We start from the raw sequence: 22,317 nt of genomic DNA, 5'->3' as shown, positions 1-22,317 counted from the left end.
GATGCTTCCCCTCTTCAGAACCACAGCTCGAGATTTTTAGTACTTGGACAGACAGCTTTCCTCCAAGGTTTGGAGGTTTTGGGGGAGGTTGGGGTTTTTTCTTGACTCAAAGGACAGACAAACAGGTCTCTTCCTCTCTTATCGGGGTGCTTTGAATAGAGATGTTATTTCCCTTCTCTCTTATGTCCGTGGATCAGTACTGTCTTCTTAAAAACCAGTCAAACTGTGCAAGACAGACACAGTATATCTGCATATCCTCAGGTGGGTCTTTTGTCCATACGCTTGCTTACTTTCACTCACAGGAATGCCAGTGACGATATGCATGGTATGTGTATAAATGTGCCTAAACTGTGGCTTTTATTTAACTTCCAGTGGGTATACAACTGAAGCTTTTCCTGCAGTGTCTTCCTGTATCCGGGTTTTGTTTTAGGGCTAAGAGCCATTGCAACCAGCTTTCTGTTTCAAAAGTTGGACGTGGTTACCTTGACAGCCAATGGGTCTTCGCTCTCCGATTAGCAACAATTAATCACTGCACAGTGACTATCAAACCTACCTCCTCCAACTCCAGGGATCCAAATCCTCATAAAGTTTCTTTTTTGTTATGCTGGGGGTGGGTGGGGGTGGTGCATGTGTGTATTCGTTAGGGGTTACCTGTTAAACAGCTAACGAGGGCAGGTACAGCTTTAGACTAATGGACAGCATCACCTGAAGCCTGAATAACTCAATTGAGTTGTATTCCCCCTCCTCCTCTCTTAGGAAAGAACTGTTCACTGTTTCCTCAGAACAGAGGCTTTCATCCTAAGGCAGAAATTATGACAGAACCAAGGTGCTGTGTCCTTGCATATGTCTTGCTGAAAAATGTCACATTTGTCATGTAGGCTTCTGGTTGGGTATTAGAAAGTCTCAAACACTGTCTTTGATTTCTCATTCCGCTACTGACATCACAGTTAATTTTGGTGTAGTTCCCCTTCAAAAAAAAAGTGCTATACTCTCTACCATTGTTTTACAAAACTATATGGGTTTTGGTGTAGTTTATTGTGCCCTGGGGAAAGACTACATTGCCTTTAAGTCCCGTCTCCTTTTCCTGTGTAAGTGCTTTGACATTTTTAGATGAAATGTGCAGTTGGGACTAAATATTACTTAAACTCTTGAAACCATTTTTCTGTCTTTCAATTACAGCACAGCACGACTCACACTAATTAGAACCATTTAGGGAAGTATTTGGGTACCAGAAGATCTTCTTGTTAAATTTTCATCCTCCTTTTTCTTAAGAAAGTAGATCTCACCATTAGTAGCAGCAAACGAAGACAAGTCCATGTGAGAGGCGTACATTCCTGCAGAGGCGGTCTCATGCTGATGCCAGGTGAACAGTCCATTTCTGCTGACCAACTGGGATGTCCTCTGTGACTGAGCATGGTTTTTGGGAGCAACATGTCACTTGGGGAAGTGTTTCTTTCAGACACCCTTTACTGCAGGGCCCTTCAGTCCAGGAGGACATCGGAGATTATGGAGTGTCCACAGCTGTTTTGCTGGGGTGCAGAGGAGGAGTATGGGTGGTGGTAACGTGGCATAAATAAGGATGTTTGGGTAGCAAGTGCCATCAAATTCCCACCCCAAATTAAGGTAGATTCTTATAAAAAAAACCATACTTGATATATCAAGCTAGAGACCAAGGGAACATTGCTATCACCCTCTGTGGAGAGCTACATTCTTCAACTGCCATGTTCATGAGGTGACCCCACCTCTATCTGAGAGGGTGTTGAGGTAGAGCAATCCCATGGGTAATGCAGGCTGCCAGCCCCCTTGGCGTGACAGTTGGGTGAAATCGCGTCATGTTCTCTAACAAAAAGATACTTAGGTGTGCTCATGTCTATTTCTGCTGTATAACTACCCACTTTCAGTCTTTATTAGCATTAGGAATTCTCATTACTGTAGGGCATATACTAATAATGGTTATTGTTATATCTGAGCATGATTCATATAGAATGGATAAGCGCTATGGACTTTTGCATTGCTGTTTTCTTTACTTAAGCTTCAGTACAGATAGTGTTCCTGCAAGGCTTCTAAGGGTGTATTTAACGTGATTAGGTGTAATTTTGACATCAATAATCTTAAAAACATGATTACAGTAAAGCACACATAAGTATTTAGCAATGAATAGAAGCCCGTGCTCAAGTATTTTTATGAACTCAAGCACTCAGGATTGATGTGGCATGGTATAAACCTTTACAAAGTTGAGTTACTTTCCCTGTGTCATCTGTGGATTAACACCCTGTGAATAATGTTAACATGTTGATAAAAGCTTTGTGTCATCCCATGTCCAGAGCTTCACTTTCTCACTCAGTCCTGAGCAATTTGTTGTCATCTTCCTTGTTGCTTTTCCTACCTTGATACATAAGAAACCCATATTTTGTCTCATAAGCTACTAATAAAGCCTACTGCAAATATAATAACAGCCAAGGATATTTATGAACATGAGACGTCATTCTATGTCACAGGGTCTGACACCAGCAGTTTGGATGGAAAAAAATTATGTATCTTCCCCCCCCCCCCCCCCCCCCGCCTTTTTTTTTTTTCCTTTTTTTCAGTGAAGCTGTGATTTCTCTGGAGTGAATTTTTTGCATAGTGCTATCTAGATTGTCTTTGTAAATGTTTGTGATATCACTAACAGTCTTGTCTAGTGTGTGTTACTGGTGTGTTCACGTCTGCCTTGCAAAGGACATTTACTTTATAGATCAGGGGAAGAGATGAGTGAGGTCATCTTTTCAGAGCATGGCAGCCCTTGCTTTAACACCCATGTCAGCTGTCTCCGCTCTAGCACATCCCTCAACAGGCACACAGCTGCTTTTCACTAATGTGATAAAAGAGTTTGAAACAACTTTATTAAACACCAATATTTGCTCAATCACCTCTTGTTTATGATTAAGCTTTCCAGGTCTTTCCAGGTCATGCAAATACTGCCAAGACATACTTAGCTCTTGAAGAGCAGTTAAGGAAAGGCTAAATGGTTTTCTGTCACAAGTGTCTTCCTGCGTGCAGGTAGTACCCCAGCCCAGGGGGTCTGCTCTCACACAGCTGCTTCCTATTTCTTTGTTTAGGGAATGAATGCAACCCTTGGCAAGTGTCCTGACAATAATAATGGTAATACACTGAAATAATAGAGGAAATTTTTCTTTTCCTTTTTGGAGATCATCTCTTAAAAATTCCAAAATTGACAAGTACATTTTTGTAATTTTGTTTGGTCTGATATTTACTGTCTTAATGGACATTATGGAACTTCAATTTTACTGTCTTCACATGTGCAGTCCATTCCACTGAAGTTCTCAATAGCCCTCATCTGTGCAGCAACTGCAAACTTGTACCTTCAGTTTGTGCATCTATTAAGGTCATACTTTGGAAATTACATGACCCGAAAGCAGCAGTCATGAGAACGGAGCACAGAAAGGGTCTTTGAAGCCATGTCTCCTTAAGGATCAACCCTGTGATATTATAGTCTCTCATTAAATCTTGATGTTTCATCTTCCCCTTAACATTAAGTAAGATAAGCTGTCTTCAGCAGAATGTATTTCACTGGATGAACTAGTAGTTTCTGAAGTTGGCAGGCTTGGCTGTCTCCGTGCTGCGCTCTTGGGTGCTGCTTTTGAGCACAGTCCTACTCAAACATTATTTTCCTATGAGAAATGCCCTTCCTTCCAGCCACAGGCACAGAATACTTCTCCTGGCTCCTAAAATTGTGCAAATCAAATATCTGTTTCCCTGCCCCAAAGCAATATAATCTGGCCATTTATGTTTCAGAATTTATATTCCAGTTGCTCGCTGCATTCCCATCTGCATGTTATTGAAATCGGCTGCACCATGTTTGTGGCAAAAGACTTCCCAGGCTACGCTAACAGCGGTGTTAATGCCCTGTCTTCACATCTTTGCATCCAGGGCAGCTTTCACTCTCTCAGCTATGCTGCTACAAAGTACTCCTAGGAGTAGGTGAACCAACACAGGTATTAAACTGGAACTGTCTGTCATTCCCTGTGCTGTAACAACTTTGTCCCACGGTAGTAATGAGCATGCTTTTTGCAATTCACTAATATTTTCTGAAACAATTAGTTGGTCTCTTTTATGCTTTCATAAATATCGAGATACTTTTATATTTGTCTGTCTGGTAGGATCTTCTGTACATATTTGAATTTCATCCCTAATATTAGTGTGTAAGCGCATGAAAACACAGCAACAAACTTGAGTGTGAAGTTCAGTATTCATTTAATTCATTTAATTACTCCCTGTTCCTTTCATCAAAAAAAAAAAAAAAAAAAAAAAAAGAGAAGTCATTCTGTGTCACCAGCAGTTTGGATGGAAAATATTTATGTATCCCCCCCCCCCCCCCTTTTTTTTTTCCTTTTTTCAGTGAAGCTTTGATTTCTCTGGAGTGAATTTTCTCTCCACATTTATCTAATGGAATTTTCTCTCCACATTTATCTAATGAAAGAAGATTCTGTAGGGCAAGCAATCCAGTTTTAGTCCTGCCTGTTAGAGACGACAACCTAAAGCTATCTTTCTGATTACACTACACTTTCCCTGTTCTTTCATGTTATCGTTTGCTTCTGACTCAGTGTATCATTCAGTGCTTGCCACAGAGTATGATTAACGATGGGTGAGCCCCAAAAGATAAAACAAGAACACGCCTGAACTCTTACCTGAAATTCATCTTGGACTATTTTTTTAAAGTCAGGTAAGTGGGAGGAGAATTATTGAAGAAAAATCCTGTTTAAATTTTGATTCAACAACTGCTGGCAGAAAAGCTGGTATTAGCAAATGCACCAAAACTAAATCCTGCAAGTTGCTTTCCACAATTTGCACCCAAGCTTTACCTACCTTGTTTAGACTTGTGGGCATGGACGACGAAATAAAGTGTTTTGCAAATCTCTGTGAAAGGACTATTGAAGTAAGAGACAGCAAACACTTCATTGTATGAGGCACCATCTTCCTGAGTCCCATCAGATTTTATTGGAAAATTGTGTTCCATCTCACATGCAGTTTTTGGCGTTGAGTATATGTTTTAATTTAATTTCACAGGACTATATAATTGGGGGAGAGCTAATGGAGCCTGGCAACAGGAGCATCTTGAGAGTATTCTGGGAAGAACTGCACACAAAATTGGAGGTTTACTAGTGGCTGCGTACAGTAACCCCATAGCCTTTGAGATTGGTAGAGATGTCCAGAACAAGATTTATTTTTAAGAAATCAGCAACTGCGGATCTGATTTACCAGGGATTAGTTAGTGTTTCTGACCCTTGCTGCAAAGGAGGCTTGTTTCTTCTCTTAGGGCATGACTGTTATGAAACACAGCATGCCAAAAAATTAACACAGAAATCAAAAATGGGTTTTCATCAATGACTGATAGTGATGTACAACTAATTTTACTGAAACTTTTGATCTTGCTGGTTTTTGAACACTCTGCAATTGGTTGGAGAAGTGGGATCTGTTTGCAAAAATAATTTGTAGAACTTCTGCAAGGTCTTTTTTGTTGTTTTTTCATCAGCAGCTATTTGGAAAGGACTAAAATTTGTGTCATGCTAGGAAAGGAGCTCAGCGTGAGCTCAGTGATATTATTAGACAAAAGCGAATAGACACATGGGTTCAATGTTCCGTGTGAAAGCCACAGCAAAGAAAATTAAGCATTCAGTGAGGAAAAGAGCTCCACTTTTTATGATCTCCAGAATAATGATTCTAAAATGGTTATTCAGAATTTCAGTGTAAGGAATTCTCCCATCCTTTCCTAAATGTGTACGACGGGCCAAACCTCCCTGGTAGCACTGTGCGTGTGAAGCAGCGAAAAGGAGGAAATCTTGAAAGTGGTGCACGAGTCCACAGACCCTGGGAAATGCCAGCTGGGAGGAGAGACATTCAGAAAGAAACAAGATCAGAAAGGCCCAGGCAATCAACTTTTATCTGTATGAGCATCCTTGTTCCTGACTAGGATCCCATACTTTCCTACTCGGTTGTCCCATAGCCCCTTGAAATCGCTGAGTAGTGTTTTATGTTTTCATTGTCTTCAGAGGTGTTTGGATAAATCTTGCTTTCTAAATCATCAAACAGAAGAGCGATTTCACCCTTTATCCTAGAAGACAGACCCGAAAGTTAAAGATTAACCTTCCTTTCTCCCCCTGTGCCACCACCCACCTGCCAACAACAAAACCCATATGAAAACCATATCAACAGTGGGCTGGGGTGTAGGCAGGGAAGAAGCGGACTTTCAGTATCAGGTAGGAGGGAAATCAGTGTTAACGAGAATCCTTTGACTGTGTTCTCCACCCTTTGCCACAAGCCCAAGGTTGGAGGGCACTCAGAGATTAACAGACACCCCTGGAAAAGGTCCCAGATGAGCCCTCTGTGTGTTACTGATAGCTCTGGGCTGGGAAGCGGGGGAGAATGCAATGACTGAGAAACCATAAGCTTCACAAAAGTGGTTAAATTATCTTTACACACACAACCACGTAATCTCTTTTTATCAGATCTGAGAAGGAAGGGAATCCCTCCTGTGTTATTCTCTTCAGGCTTTTATATCTTCTTTTTTCCTTTTTTATCTTTTTATCTTTATTTTTTTCCCCACAAAGAATCAGGCTAGAACTTTGCCCACTAGACTTCTCCCTTGATTTCTCCACTCTTCTCCTTATGGCTCTTGAGAGAGCAGGAGGAGTGTGAAGGGACACAAAGGAGATCACAAGCTTGAAAATACAGGGATTTGCCAGATCGTCAGCTTGAGTGAATCTGAATATTGTAGCCGATTCCAGCAGAGTGGGGTGAATTTACATTAACTGCACATAAGACCCATTATATTCTGTAGGAGTTTCTGGAATTGAAATCCTGCTCGTGATTCCTCTGATTTTATTCAAGTTTGCTACCCTTTCGCAATGTTAAAATGATGAGGATGAGGGGATTAAAACTCCTGATAATGTACTCTGCTGATGCTGCAAGGAAAATATTCTGCTTTCTGAGTCATTTGCCCTGAGCTGACTTTCTTTTTGAATGGTTCAGGGGTTTCCTTCTTTAGCCATAAGTTGCATGCAAATTCTTTTTGTCTGTGTGTGTGCCTGTGTATGACAGTGTGTGTATGTGAGTGTGCCTGTGTGTCTTTCAGAAGCTAAGCCAAAGAGAGAGGCTGTTCCTTTAAAGCAAAACCGAAAAAAATGCCTTCAGGCATCCTATTACAGTGGAATGAGCCAAGGATCAGGATTTGCAGCTCAGCTATATAAACCCAGCAGAATCTGGCTGCTCTGACCAGTTTGCCTTACTGTCAAACGCTTCTGCCTTTCACACACTCACAGGCAAAATTAGACAATGCAACTTCTCTGAGTTTTGACAGGACGGCAACCAAGTCAGAACCTGATATCTGACTTTAACATCATATTTATTTCATGGAGGTGGCTCACAGCGGGATCTAATCTCTGTCAGAGGCTGTAAGGTAAGTCTGCTTCCTTCCTGAATTAAAAAATCAGGAGCTTTCTCCCACACCAGCTTGCAATATCACGGCATTCTGTCATGACCCTCATAGTTATGACTGTCAGTTTGGATTGTCAGGAATCTTATTAGGGAATATTTTTGAATTGGAGCATGCCTGTCTGGTTTGTCTTTATTGTCCGGTGTAATAGTAATGCAAGAAATGTCTCGGTGACATCAATCCGATCCAATGAATGAAGGAAGGATGAGGTAGTTGAATGCTGGACATCTACACACAGACAGACAGAAACCTGATTGACAGGAAGGATGGAAAATCCAAACTGGGTTTTCCTCTTGGCTACCGAAGTAATAGAAATGTTTCCTCCATCCTTCCGTCGTGTACCACACTAAACCCACTTGCAGTTCCTACACCTCCCAGGTAACGCTGCCTCCGATGCTATTGTGTATGACTTGGTCAGGCCCTTTTCCTTTTGAGTTTGCTGTCTGCACACTTATTTGCACTTAAGCCTTTGTCACCTTCCTCCCCGCCCCCACTGGGCTCCAGCTTCTTGTAAAAGTGAGGTAACCTTAGTCTGGTGGGGAGCAAAAGACAAAGGAAGATCCAACTGATATCTTATTTCCAGTACTTAAATGGGTGGTTCTGGGGAGCGGGAGGGTGAAATTCTCCATCATCATGGAAAAATGGAGACACTTGCCTTATAATGTGTCTTAACTACTTGCTCCCTTGTGCGCTGAGATTTTCTGCATGACTGTGTCTGCATTTACCGGTTAGGCTCAAGTTGGCTTAAAATAGAGGAGCTGGCTGGGAGAAGGTGTTCGTACTTAGGTTCATTTAGGAGTTAAGCCCACTTACTCAAAACTTTGTGTTGCATCACCTTTGCAGAGTTTTCCCTGCCTGATTTGCAATCTGGCTACTAGGACATAGAGGTTTTGGTAGTTATTCTGAACTTCTGAAAAGTTTGTATCATACTATGCAGGAGAAAGATATGTTCAGATTGAAATGGTGGTGGCATGCCCTCTTGCACAGAAGAGATGTTATAACATTAAAAGGCCTAATAAAGGTATTTATTAAATTTTCCTTTGTGAAAATAATAGAAACTAATGATGTGCGTGCGATCCTATAGAATGGGTAAAAGCCTTATTGACAAACTCTTGTGTTTTTCTCTCCTGGTTCATTTTTTTTTTCAGTTGTATTAAATAATGGGAATTCCTTTTACACTCTTCCTGATGAATGTTATGAGTGGAGTTTTGTTTTATTATGCCTGTGTTGTGCATTTGCCTGTGAAATCCTAAGGGTGCTGTAGTCCGAGAGTAAGTTGGACAGTGGGGGCTAGCAACAGTCCTTTGGATCCCAAGAAGGCTTGCAGAAGTGTGTTATGTTGTCTTTAGGGGTTTTTATTACTGTTGTTGGGAGCTCAGGAGAAAATATTTGGTCAAATGAAATTGTTTAGCCAAAAGAAGAGAACCTGCCTATCTGCAGTTCACCTTCCCTGGCACTGAATTTTGAAAGTACTTGGAAGAGTTATCGAGGTGTTCCCAGTGCATCCCCTTTGCAGGTGCTATGCTTCTGCACCATCACTCAGGAAAGGAGGGGCATCTGAACTGAGCAGGGTATGAGCAGCTGAGAGGGATGCTGTACAGGGGACTGCTTGGCCCCACTGTCACTGATCCTATCACAGTCACTATCCTGAGCAAACTGCTATTCGTTTAGCATATTTTTTGCTCATTAAATTTTATCCTCTGGCTCCTTTCAGCCCAGAGGAAATTTTTTGCAAGTTCCAGTCCTTAATCCTATAACCACAGTTACTTTATCAGTGTTTCCAAAGCTGTAGAAGAGCCAAAGGATCTGCTGAAAAGCAGACAGCCTGCAGATCAGGGTGTTATGTCTCATTTGGAGAGGGAGCTGATATTCTGCTCAAGGAAGCTCACCCAGGTAGATGTGGTGATAGGCATCTGAAAAGAGAACCAATCAGATCCAGCTCTCCTGTTGAAATGATGCTTAATGAAGCTAGAACTTATTGGGAATATCCCTAAACTCAGGCCAAAAAGTGCTCCACAAAATTATGAGTAACTGTTAGCTGGAGAGCTTCTGTTAATGTAAATTTATTCTTCCCCCCCCCCCCCCTTTTTTTTTTTGTCCCAGTTCTTAAAGAGTGGCTTGTTTCTCTTCTGTACTCACTTATAACTATCATGTTTCTAGAACAGCATTTCCAAAAGTGTTTGAAGCTCACATCAGGTGGCTTATTTTTCATATTACTGCTTTTTACAAAATATCTAAAAAAAGCCAAAGACTATTTATGCATGAAGGTGTTCTGACTTGCTATAAAGAGACTGTCAAAGTTTGTTCTTGAGTATTGTTTTACTTTTTGATAAGAAAATGAGATTAGATGGCAGAGTCTGTGCTTCTTGGGATTTTCTCATCCTTTTCAGGAGCGAAGCAGAGCTGAGAAGCAAGTGTGCATTTGAAACAGTGATGTTGCTTCAGAGCCAGAGCTTTAACCCTTTAATCTGTTCTGGTAAAACCATTTGAAATACTAAACCTGCTTGTGCAGTTCTCTGCTGTTTTCCTAGTACAACACAACAGTACCTCTGTTCGTCTAGCTTTGCAGGCTGTGTTCAGAGGCTTGAGTGGTGCTAAGTAGCAATGAAGGGTGCTGGATTGTGTAAGAGTTGTCTGGTGTGAATGGTTGTCCCATATTGGCAAATCTGTAAGAGAGAAACAGTGTTCGTCCAGCTGGCTGTTTCCATTAGCGTGCCCTGGGATCTGCCCAGGCTGGATAATACATTTGGAAGCAAGCATAAATGCAGAGGCTGCTGCCTGCTTCGTTAGCAGCTGCACATTTAGCTGTCCTACCTGTGTGACAGACATTGAAACATGAGACATTCAGAATGGTTAAAAATTACTCTAATTTGAAGCCTGTGACTTGATATATTCATCCTTGGACACATGCCATCACAGTCTGCTAAGCTGAAGGGCTATTGACAGTTTTAAGGTCCAGTGTCTCATAAAACTCTAGGCTTAGGAAGGGCTGATTTACATCACTGGAAAGTTAGAAATCTCAGCTTTCCAATAATAAAAAGGTATTTGTTTTGAACTGTGACAGTTTGAGATACTGGGCATCAAAATTGTGCTCTGATTTACCAACAGGCACTTTCTCAGACTTAACTTCTGGTGTGGATTTAGCATACCCTTCCCAAAGACTGATCTCTGTCTTCAAAACCCGTGGTTATAAACCACAGAAGTCTGAAGCTACTGTAAAATATAACCACTAACCTTAGTAGTTTTAAAGGATTTGCTGATGTAATATTGCAGAATAATCATTGTTACTGAAATAAGAAACCAAGAAAGACAGCAACCAGAGTGAACTGAGCAAATATTTTTATCATCGCCCGGGCTCAGAAATGTGCAAAACTAGTGCAAGCAATTGCAGGATTCCTAGCCTGCAAGTTCAAGGAAACATCGTAACTTCGACAACATAAGGTCAAGAGCTGAAAAATAAGGGATGTATACAGATCACTTCTGATTTTAATTGAATTTAATTCATTAAACTGATTGATCTGTAAGTGGACTTGCTGTCTGTGGCTTCTGTTGGTTTTGTGTAGGAGTTTATTAGAAGTTGATGATGTTACTATTGCTACAGCATTTTAGGGCCACATTGTATTAGAAAGAGTGAATAGATGTAATAAGTGATGCTCTCTGCCACAAAAGACTTACAATTGCTATTATTAGCTGTTCAAAAAAGTTCTTTGTGTAGGGAAGAGAAAAAAAGAAGGAAGCAGGCAGTTCTTTGAGGAATGGGACTACCGGAAAGAAGGAAAACTAACAACCCCAAGAGGCAGTCTTGAGCTGTCTCAGTTTTGACTGAGCTCTGGGGTTTATACAAGTGTGAAACTTCCCCCAACGCAGTGCACAGTGTCCACTCGTGCGTTCGACCCTCTTCAGTCTGAGCTGAAGTTAAATGCCTTCCACATGTGGGAAAAGTTAAAAACCAGGCATTCTTCCAGCTAGTGAAATCTTTCGCTGTATGATGTAACTGCGCTGTGCGGGGTGGGCAGGCTGGGGAGGAGGAGCAGGGGTGGGATTCTGCCTGATGAGGGGTGTCTCTGGATCCAGCAGAAGGTGTTTGGGCATTGAAAGGAGGAACATAATAGGGATCCTTCTGCTAGAAGGACAAAGCCTGAATAACTTTGTGTCTCTTTTTAACATAGACTGGAATGATATACATGCCCTTATAACTAGACATGGCCTTTAGGTAAAGTAAAACTGGCTTTCTATGTGCATGGTTTCTCTCTGTATGCACACCCACCCCCAACCCTGTGCCCTTATACTGCATATCCTGTTGCTGACAAAATGACAAAAAAAGCCCTCCTATACCTTCAGTGGGTGTATCTAGATGTAGACGTTAAAGAATGCTAGTTAATATACATTATATCCCACAAAGTACCCCTATAAACAAATGCGAGATTTTGCTGCTCCGGCTGTGGAGTCAGTGAGAATACCTTTCCATTTATGTTTTTGTGTGGCTTGTGTACGACCCAATCACCAAAGACAAATTCATCCTGAGTTGATCTTGTTGCGAGAAATTTCCCCAAATTCACATCCTTAATTGTCTTGCCACTGTAGTTTCAATTAAACTAAGGTGGGGATGTTGCCAAGTTTTCAGAACTTCCAACTAGAGAGTCCCTGTGTACGAATAGCCTGTGGCATTTTGTATTCTTTGGGTAGCGGAGAACAACGTTGCCAAGTTTGCATTCAGTCATCCATCACATATTAGCCTACTGGAGGTCCATTCTTCCCTAGCAATAGGGGAGCTCTGCTTCCTACTTAGAAAGATTACTCACACAGAAAGCTCTTTCCCCATAACCAGAACCGCCCAGGGAAGAGAAAGGAAGCTTTCTTAAATTCATATAAATGCTTGGTTTCCAAACTCTTGACAAATATGATATTGTTTCATGCTTAGAAAACATATTTCTTTTAGTAATTAAGTAGAAAGTGCAGGGTAGCAGAACAGAAGTCTTTAATACAGATTTTAGAAACGATCGCTTGAATCATAAGCACGACAAATGTCTATTGTAGCAGCCTGCCTCTTCCCTGTGCCAGGCCATAGCATCGACTGTGTGTAGATATTGGCCAAGGTACTCGGAGGGGTCTGAAGCCGGGTGCCCAGGGAAATTCCACTGCAATGATTTTGCCTCAGCTAAGTACTGGAGCATTTGTCTGTGCCTTAGACCCAGATGCACCAGAACAAGATACGCTCATAAGCCTAAAATTACAAATGCTAATTTTCTTATCGGATTAGGATATTAACTGTAATATTAATCTAAACTGTCTTTCTTGGTGGTTTTTTAAATTTATGCTCTTCTACACCATTCTGACAGCACCAGGCTCAAAGGGGATGTAAATACCTTTTTCTGAGTGTACATGAAAATTAAACTCTTTCCCTGTGTGCCCATCAGAACTAGCTAAACAGTTATTTCCACAATGAAGGAATACCTGCTGGAAAGGGATTTAAAAAAAAAAAATTGTTTCTAAGGAAAGAATTCACTTTTCATTTCCAAGAAATTAGAAGAGCTGGGAACAGACAGATTTTTCTCATCATTTTTGGTCTTGTCTCAAAGACAAGATGCAGGGCTGGCAGGTGGGAGAGCCAGCTGTGAGCTGAGCACTCTTGTGACTGTGGTTTTCTGCCTTTTTGGTTTGATGAAAAGCCTTTATTCAGACAGGAAAGGTTAGCTGTCAGTATGTGTTGTAAATTGCAGGACAAGACCTTAGTGGTTATCTCCCTTCTTGGACCGTCATGATCTCATTTTCTCAGAAGCCAGTTCGTTAGGTGTCCAAAAGTTGCTCAGTGTCGACTTTGTGCTGGTTCTTTGTTATTACTGCACCTTTTGAGAAGCCAGCCTCTTTTGGGTGTGTTGAATCCTCCTAAAGAGTTTCCCTGTGCTGTGGGACCAAGGTCTATGCCAAGAAAGATATAAAGGTAGCTTGTGATGTGGAGGCAAACTGTTCTTCTTAGTGAGATGTAGTGTAATGCATATTTTTCCTTTACTTGTGACTTGTACTTCCCTCCTGCATTGCTTGTACGACAGTAATTCAAGTCTGACTCAGAATGAATGCTGCACACTGTAGACTGCGAGCCAAATAAGAACAGGATGCATATTAAGGGAAAGGTCTCAGATAATTTTTCTTATTGAAGCATTTTGGCAATGTAAATAGTTTCCAGGAAAAAATGCTGGCATTTCCCATGTTGAGCTCTCCTTATGAATGTCCTATCTATTTTTCCAGTTTGGTGGCCAAGTGAAGTGTTTATAGGAGGATATACCATCTACAAGCCAGGGAATTTATATTTCCACTGCCAAGTGTTAATTATGGTGTAGACTTAATACACTTTACAGGTTAGCAAGTCAATCACAGTAATCCAGCACTACAAGTGCTGCAGTTCCAGGTCTGATGTAAGAATGCAGAACCTAGAGAGAGTGTCATTCTGAAATGCATTAGCATTATTTGTAGTTTATTTGTCATTCTTAGGCCATTATTTCATATAATGTTTATTTGCCTTAGTAGTAGTACACTAGGACTTGATGGGGTTGCTGTCGGAAGCAAGGAAATATGGTTTACTACCAGCCAGCTACGTGTGCCTATCCACGCTTTCCCCATCACCAGGCACGATGCCAGGGCTCTTGTGTCTCTGGGAACTCAGTGTCACTGCCCCATCTCTGTTCTCAGAAGACCCATGCTTCTGGTACTGTAATGACGTGTCAGTGCTGAGGAAGCTCAGTCTGGACACAGAGTTCATTGGCTTTGATTGGGATCCCTCTAGATTTGGGTGCGATTACCTTTCCACGTTACTACTGGTTCTACTGGCGCTATTCAAATGGGTGAAATCTCATCTGTAAGAAAAGGGAGCCAATCCTGAAGTAAAACAGTACTTTCCAGGTTGTAGCCTGACTCTCTTTTGTACTATTTATGTTGGTCAGAACATGTACAAGAACTCTTAACTGTGTTTGTTTCTGCGTATATACATAAACCCCACGCTTGATGTAAGTGCAATTCGTATAAATTTATCCTATAATCCTGATATCCTAATAGCCTATTAATATGCCCTACTAGACTGACAAAAAGGGGGAGTCTCAGTGTAAATAAAAATTCAGTCTACAGTGTCTAACTTCAGCAATTTCACCTGGGGAGAAAGCTTTTTCTGCTAACGTGAGCAATTACTATTTCACTTTGATATGAGATGTTGAATATGCATATAGCATACCTGCTTGACATTGTCTTAATTATATAGTACAGAAATTTTTTTCCGCAGAGGATGCCTTGGCCTGATCTGATTGGGTTTGTGCTCATATAGGTCACAAGTACTGCTTATGGAGTAGCAGGGGGATAAAACCAGTCTGACAGAGGGGAAATTAGACTACACCAAGCATTTTTCATGCATAGCCCTCATTGTCTACATTATTCTTTCTACGCTTCACTTCAGCTTGCGTTTCTGAGGGGATGGTTTTCTCCTATGCAGACTTCAGAGGCTGCCAGCCAAATTCTCATGTGACACAATTGCATTGATTTCACTGGAGATCTATTGCTGGATAATTGAGCTCCACATCCCTTCTTTTATTCCACGGCTCAAATTGCTGTCAGCTAAGACTTTAGCACAGACAGGTCTCAAGTCACTGTGGGTTAGGAGAACGAGGTCAAAGTGTTGCTGTTGGAGGTCTCTCAAGTCTCCCATTAGTGTAACAGTGCCCAATTTGTTGACATTTGAAGCAGCAGTGCAGATTTTTGTCTGAGTTCCGTCACCATTGTGACTAATCACTTGCTCAGGGCTGTGTATATGGTTGTATTTTCCATTACGTTACATAAGCGCCTCTGTTTTACATCAGAGAACTGAAAGAAATCCTCAGACTGGACTCTTTAGAAACAATCTCCTCTCTTTTTCCAAATGCCTTGCACCCAATTTGTTTCACATGTTGTGAATCTAATTTATATTTTATTTTGCCTTGCCAAGCCATGGTTGATTTCACTCCATCTTCACTCTTCATTATATATTTAGCTCTACTAAGAGTTTGCTATCCTACCCTAGATTGCTGAAGAGGCAAATTCTTGATGCTCCCACATCTGACAGAACTAGGTCAAGCAGATATCTAGCCTGGGGGCTGTTACTGGAAGTCAGGTTTCAAGGAACTCCTTCTGTGGTCTGGGGAGTTTGAAAAATGTGCACATTCCGGCACTTTTTGGATGCTAGTACCAAGGACAGAGGAGCTCTGGCGGGGAGGAAAAGCAGCCCAAGTAAACTAATAATTGGTTTTAAATCAAATAATTATCTAATGAAAGATTACCCATACATTTCCCCAGCTTCTTTTAAAATCATGGCCAAAGTCTGCTAATGACAGGAGGCAAATAATAATAATTCTGATCACCAAGAATAGTACAGGCTGTTACGACCGAGTTCTGAGACGTTTTTAGGGATGTAATTTTCAGTGCTTGAATAAGTATATGGTGAAATCAAAGTCAAATTATAAGCTTCATGCAAATAACCACAGTGAATTCTGAAAGCATCCTGCTCCCTGCTGACCAGTATTATCTGTAGCATTTCATACTACTTAAACACTTTTTTTTATTTCAGGCCAATATATGTGCAAATTACTTGTGCCTTTATATATAGCAAAGTCATTAAAACACAAGAATTCCTTACCACTTGCCTCTGAATGTGACATTCCTTTGGCTAAAATCAGTTTAAATACGGAAAAGTGTGATGCTGTGTGTATACAGTAAAATTTTGGCTAACCTCTTGCTTCTGAACTCCAGAAGTTTAAAAAACAGTTTCATTGGAGATGTTATACAAAGCAATGCTGTCTCAGTGTGCTTAGCTATTCGCTTGCACGCTGTGTGTTTGTTCAATATGTCAATGGTTCATGGCTCTTAGAAATGCAAAGATCCTATTTTCTACTGCATATTTATCACCAACATTTTTGGTAAATTTATTCATTTGGCATCTGCTTTTTATAGCAGATCACCTATTTATTCACCTATTCATATATTTATCAAGAGTATTGATGATTCGTTTCTTAACTCTCATTATCTGTAGAAAATGATACCTCAGTTGTGAATTTTAGAGACAAATGAGATTGTCTAAGCTCCCACCTCCAGAACTGGCTGCTGCTTTGTTATCAGAAAGTCTTGCTCAGTGTGAAAGGCGTGGGAAGAAAATTCAGAATTCCTGAATTTCTGCTCTTCCCATCTCATCACAAAACCATCTAGAACCTAGTGAGTTGAGCTCTGGAAAACCTATAGGTAGCTTTAGAAGAAATACTGTGGAGAAGCATCTGGAAATGAAGCAGAGCTTTGTTTGTGGAATGAACATAAGTTGCTGTGATTCATGCAAAAAAGCACACAAACCTCATAGTTTGAAACTGCATCAGCAAAGCCCTCAAAATAATTTGAAGTGAGGTCTCTAGTGTCTACCCAGAAAATAATGAGCTCCTGACAAAGTGTAACTTGGCAAAGAAACTTTCCAAAGACAAGTTTAGAAAACCATAGATCTTTTCCAGCTCTGCGTCTTCGCTATGAGGAGGAAAAAGCCAAGAGACCAAGCGAATGCTTTTGCTATTAGGAAAGGCTTTATTAAAAGGTACAGTACATACTTAGGAGGCAAGAGTGATTTCTGCTGTGAGATTATGCACAAAGGTTGCTTTTGCTCTGAAAAGGTTTTTTATACTGGAAAAGGCAGTAATATAGGCTTCAGTGTCTGTGGCAGCTCTGCTATGGACCTGATTCAATTCCACATTTAACAGTCCAGACTTCTACGTGTGTCTTCAGACACTAATGGGTAAAACTCACTTCTGTGCTGGAAATACAAACAGGGGTTTCAGTGGGAAGCTAAGCAAAAGGACCGTGCAAACACATCCCTTCTGCTTTCCACAGAGTCCTTCTGAGATGACCTATTTCTATAGTTCTGTTTTTAGAACAGCGACAGTTTTTCTGAATCCATTCATTGTCTTTGTTGCTGTGCACATCACTGATGGGTCCTGCTGTTTCTAACCCACTGGTTTTGTCTAGGCTGTATCTGCTAGTGGCTTTTTTCTTCCAGCTCTGAAAGCTACAGTAAGAATAGAGATTGCTTTGCAGATGGGAGAAAAAGAGTATTTAGCAGATGCATAGTCCTGTCTTTTTTTTTTTTTTTCCCCTTTCCCTTTTTTCTCTCAAGTTTGTAGCAAATTGCTCTACTTGGCTGATTGCTGTGCACCCTGCCATGAGTCTGAATGCAGCTCAAAAGCACCCCACTGACCTGCTTGTTTTGTTTCTCTTTTCTGAGTTCCCGTTTCCAGAAATTGATGCTCAAGCCTCTGAGTTCTTAACAAAAAAACAAGTGCCAAGGACAGACTGAATTCCCTGTTAACTTGTGCCTCGTCTCAGTCACTGGGAGCTAGACCAGATGGGGTTGGTGCTAAGTGTCCCATAGTTACCTCTTCAATTCTATTTCTCTTTTTTATGTAACACCTTTGAATAACATGTCCCATAAAATAACTTGTCTGCCTCTTGTGGCTTGTATAAAAATCTTTCTGCAGTTTGAGCTCGATGTAGTATTCTTCTTTCCTTCCTTGCTGAAAGTATGAATCACTTCAGCTGTGTAACGTTACTACACAACAGTGCACACAGCTCGTCATGGAGAAACAATGTGTGTATGAATGACTCCTCTGATTTCACAAAATGTCTGGAGGCCGTTATAGATGAAAGGGCATTCTGTAGTTATAAGATAATTAGCTGGACCTGTATATTTTGTTTCAGTTGCAGATTTTTCTCAATTTTTCCGGTGTTTCTCTGTGGGTTTTGTGAACCTTATCATTTATTTTCATGGATTCATCTTATTCTAGTAATTGGCTTGGCACGTCCTACATTTTGGCTTCAGAATAAGTCTTCAATTTTCTATTGTTACCCTAGAATTTCAAACAGTCATGGAGCTGTCTGCACTCAGGCTACACATCTCTGGTCAGACTTTCTTCTTCAGTGCAAAAGACACTGCCCTATCTGTGTTTCTTTTTCTCCTTTACATTGCAGGGGGTAACAGTCTAGTTCTTGGCTTTTTATCTATGTATTTTCTGGCAATTTTATAGGACTCTTCAGGAAGATGTTTAATTATGGAAATGAGGATTTAACAGTGCCTTTCCTAGGGGTCCTTGGAGTACCTAATTCACTGGGACATAAGTTCCCTCTGTAAGGTTTTACCGGTGGATAAACTGAGACATACCAGACGATTTATAAAATAATTTCAGTGCAGGATGCCTGAGTTTCAGTCCTCAGCTCTAACCATGAGACCAGACTATTAATCCCAAGGTTGTGAGCACTTTCTGGAGCCTCTGCCGAGAGCACATGGTTCTGTGGGAACTCCACATCCAGCCCTAGCAAGCCAGCTCTATTTAGCTTCATTTCTCTCGTTACAGTTCAGAAGATTCAGATGTGGCAGATCCTTGGTTGGGAAGCTTTTGTCTCAATTCCTGTTGAGACATAGTTTTTATGGCCCTGGGAAATCCCTTCAGTGGGAGAGCTGATCATTTCTCACTTTGCAATGGTACTTTAAGGTAATGGTCTATGCCTCACCACTCCATTCTACTATAACGCCCAGGAGAACGTATTCTTCAGCTGCCCTGTATTTCAGTTCATCTCAAGCTTTATTTCCATTTTGGTTTTCCCATCAGTCAGCAGTAGACTCCCTGGTGAGTCCATCTGGTGGTTTGTTTTCCCAGTTTTCATAAAGAAGTGTCCTTAATTTCCAAAAAGATCCATCCTCACAGCACCACAAACCAGGGCTCTGCGGTAGAGCAGCAGTGAGCTGCATGCTCCCTTGCCTGCCATCATCTTCCACATGTCCCTGTAGGACAAATCTGGAAGATACTTGCCCCTTTTCTTATGTTGCCTAGGTAGCAGGACCCAAATCACACCAACATACAAACCACTGTTGCAAATGTCAGCTGCACTAGATATTAAATAATAATAATAAAATTACTGCAAATGAACATTTGTTTGGCTTTATCAGCTCAGCATTCAGAGTTTCACCTCTTCACATAATAAAAGGAATAAATTTAATTTGTAAAAAAAATGTGTGCATTTTACAGATGCAGCATTTTAATTTCCTGGGCTTTGCACCTCTAAGGCAGAAATCAGCAGCAACACAAACCATGTGAGACATTACCTCAGCCAGCCTACTGCTGCTTGCGCTATTCCCTTGAACTCATCCAGCGGCATCCTTTTTACATGATCTTATCCTTATATTGCCTCAAACAAAAACTGGGGGTTTAAAAAAGTAATACAGAGACATATTTTTAGCCACTGTGAATCACTGGAGTGCCACAGGTCATATTCACCAGCTGGTCTGACATGCTCAATTGGAAAAGAGAAAGTGAAGTTGGCTGATACTCCATAATGGTACAATCAAATTAGAAAACAGAAATCTCAGGATCTGTCTCCTCTTCTTCCCCCACCCACCCCTCCCCAGTTCTTTCTCCTCTTTTCCCAGTCTTTCAAGCTGTTTGTTTCACATCTTGAGCCAAGAGGGTTTCCAGCCAAACATGCTGGAGGGTGGTGGTGGTGGGAAGTGTTGTTTATCTGTAGTTACGATACTTTTTTTGTAGAATAGGCAGAACCTGCCTTGCAAACAGAAGAACCGGTGTCCTCAAGGGTGGTAGGAAAACAGGAAGGTAATTGCACAATAAGCCAGCCATCAATAAAAAGCTCGTTTGCTTTTGGACCACTATTTTTTGTAGTATTTTGCTATCTGAAAATTCAGTTTGGTGTCCTATGGTATTTTCAAATGCATTGACATGTCTTACTTCCCCACAGGCACATCTCTGCACTTTTAGAGGTGTAAATGAATGTAAGATTAATTCTCTTTCTCCTCCTGCCCTGGGATGAAGGAGAGCACAAGCACTGTAGTTTCACCGCCATAATACTTTTAACTTAGTATTTGAAGTCAGGCTGCTCTGTGTTTTCTTAGAAAAAGGAGGCTGAAGATGTGATTGAAGTGGTTATTCTTTCAGAAAGGCCACTTCGTTCAATGCAAGCCATAGCAGGAAAATTACTGGTTTCAAAGATTTCCTCAGAAAAGTTTTTCAGGGTAGGCTGGAATTTTTTCTTCAGAAAGGGAACTCCTGAAATGCTGCTGACTACGTTTTATTCTTGCTGAGTTTTCAGAATCAAATGAAAAATATGTTGTGAAAACACTTTCAACCAGTTCGACCTGTTACTTTAGTGTAATTTGGTCACGTTTCTTTTGTAGTGCTGTTTTCATAAAGCCAATCTTCGTGGTCTGTTTGGTGGCTCAGATATCCAGTGAGAGGACAGGGAAATACTGAATGAGATAATCCAGAATGAGAGGGATTGAATGAATTTTTTGCTTTCTAGTAGAGGGGATCACTGATGCCATCAAATAACTAATCTGAAATAATGTCATTCTAACGAGTACAGGCATTTAACAGCAGGTATCTTACTGATTATGTGTCTTTCAGTGCTTGCAGATAAATCAGTACAAAAGAGCTCGAGCTTTGCTGCTTTTAGACTTCACAATCTAACCTGACCTTGGGTGTGTGTCCTGCAAGGGAAATTAGTAATGATTTAGTTATAAGTCACTCTTCCCCTGCTGCCAGAGCTGAGCTGGTGTTCCTGCCACATGGTAAGGGGTACCACAGAGCATTACAAAAGTCTGAACTGCAGGATGAAAAATATTCTCATCCAAAGGGCCAAGTCTTTCTTCAAGGCAAATAAAAACCAGGGACACATTTTAATTTACCACCCCTGTTATGGAACAAAAGCCCAGTGTTTTGGTAAAGGATTTCACTACTGCAGAAGGTAGGCACTGTGTCGCTCCAGCAGTGAGAAGGATAGGATCACTTCTGGGAGGCTTGTGCTATTTGTATAGCGCACTGTGATCCTTCAAGGTGGAATTATGCACACAGATGTGTATAACTAGTATCTGTCACAGGACTGGGCTCTGTAGAAAATTTGAAAATAGATTAAGACCTTTGTTCTGTCATCTGAGAACATTGAACCCCTTTCTTGTGCCCCTTTCCCATCTTACTCCTCTTTCCCTTTTCCTGTTGTATAAACCGAAAAGAAAAAACCCCAACAATTTATTTATTCACTTCTCACTTCTGCCTGAGACTGTTGTGGTTTTTTGTGTTTTGTTTTTTTAAAGACCCTTCTTTTGTGAGTTTAATCAGATGCTTGATAACAGAAAAAGCGTTGCTAACTAACCCAGGGTACAAAGAAGCCCCTTCAGAGGAACACATGACCTCATCGACAGGATTACTCTATCACATGAATTCAGACTCCATCGCAAACCCAAAATAAATGTTAGGCTCCGCTGGCAGCAAAGTGCTTTATTTGCCTCCGTTCGTCAGGGCATATGCTTTGCCAATGTCTTCCTCAGTCCCTGGGATTAAACGTGTATTGAAATTCAGCCCAGGAGGCAGATTTTCCTGGTCTCCAATAGCCGGCCGTGCACTCCAACGCTGCTGGCTGGACTGTGCCTTTGGGCCATTGCCCTCCTGGAACCAGTCAACCCTGGCACAGGTTTGCAGTCGTGGAGCAAGTCTGGTTTTCGCTCACAGCTCCCATTGTCTGTCTTGGTTTTGTTGGGTGCCGGGAGCCTTGGCAGCCAGGAGCTGACTCTGGGAATGCTGGTGGGGTCACACACAGCACTCCCAAAACTAACGTTTTGCCAGAAGGCGGCACACATCCCTGCCTAATAAATCAGAATTGACACCATTGTACTGCCTCGATGCTCTCAGGGTCTCTAGCAGCTAATACCGAACAGCATCGATATCCTTAGGCTATCTATCCTTTTTGTAGGCACTTCTCAGGAAGTATGTGGA

At 41.2% G+C, this 22,317-nt stretch overlaps 1 protein-coding gene across 4 annotated transcripts in view; it reads left to right on the top strand.

The window, feature by feature from the left end:
- The first annotated feature begins 7,263 nt into the window (after positions 1-7,263).
- Positions 7,264-22,317, top strand: part of TNC (tenascin C) — a 72,284-nt gene continuing 57,230 nt past the window's right edge. For 2 of the 4 annotated variants that reach the window (XM_056350983.1, XM_056350985.1), the window contains exon 1: positions 7,264-7,456. The gene's annotated coding sequence lies outside the window, so the exon portion shown is untranslated. The remainder of the gene's footprint in view (positions 7,457-22,317) is intronic. The other 2 variants (XM_056350984.1, XM_056350981.1) reach the window with 1 other exon arrangement.

The sequence above is a fragment of the Falco biarmicus genome, chromosome 9, assembly GCF_023638135.1.
Source record: "Falco biarmicus isolate bFalBia1 chromosome 9, bFalBia1.pri, whole genome shotgun sequence".
Classification (NCBI taxonomy): domain Eukaryota; kingdom Metazoa; phylum Chordata; class Aves; order Falconiformes; family Falconidae; genus Falco; species Falco biarmicus.
Note: the sequence above shows the minus strand (reverse complement) of the source record. Positions and strands in the feature narration are given on the sequence as shown.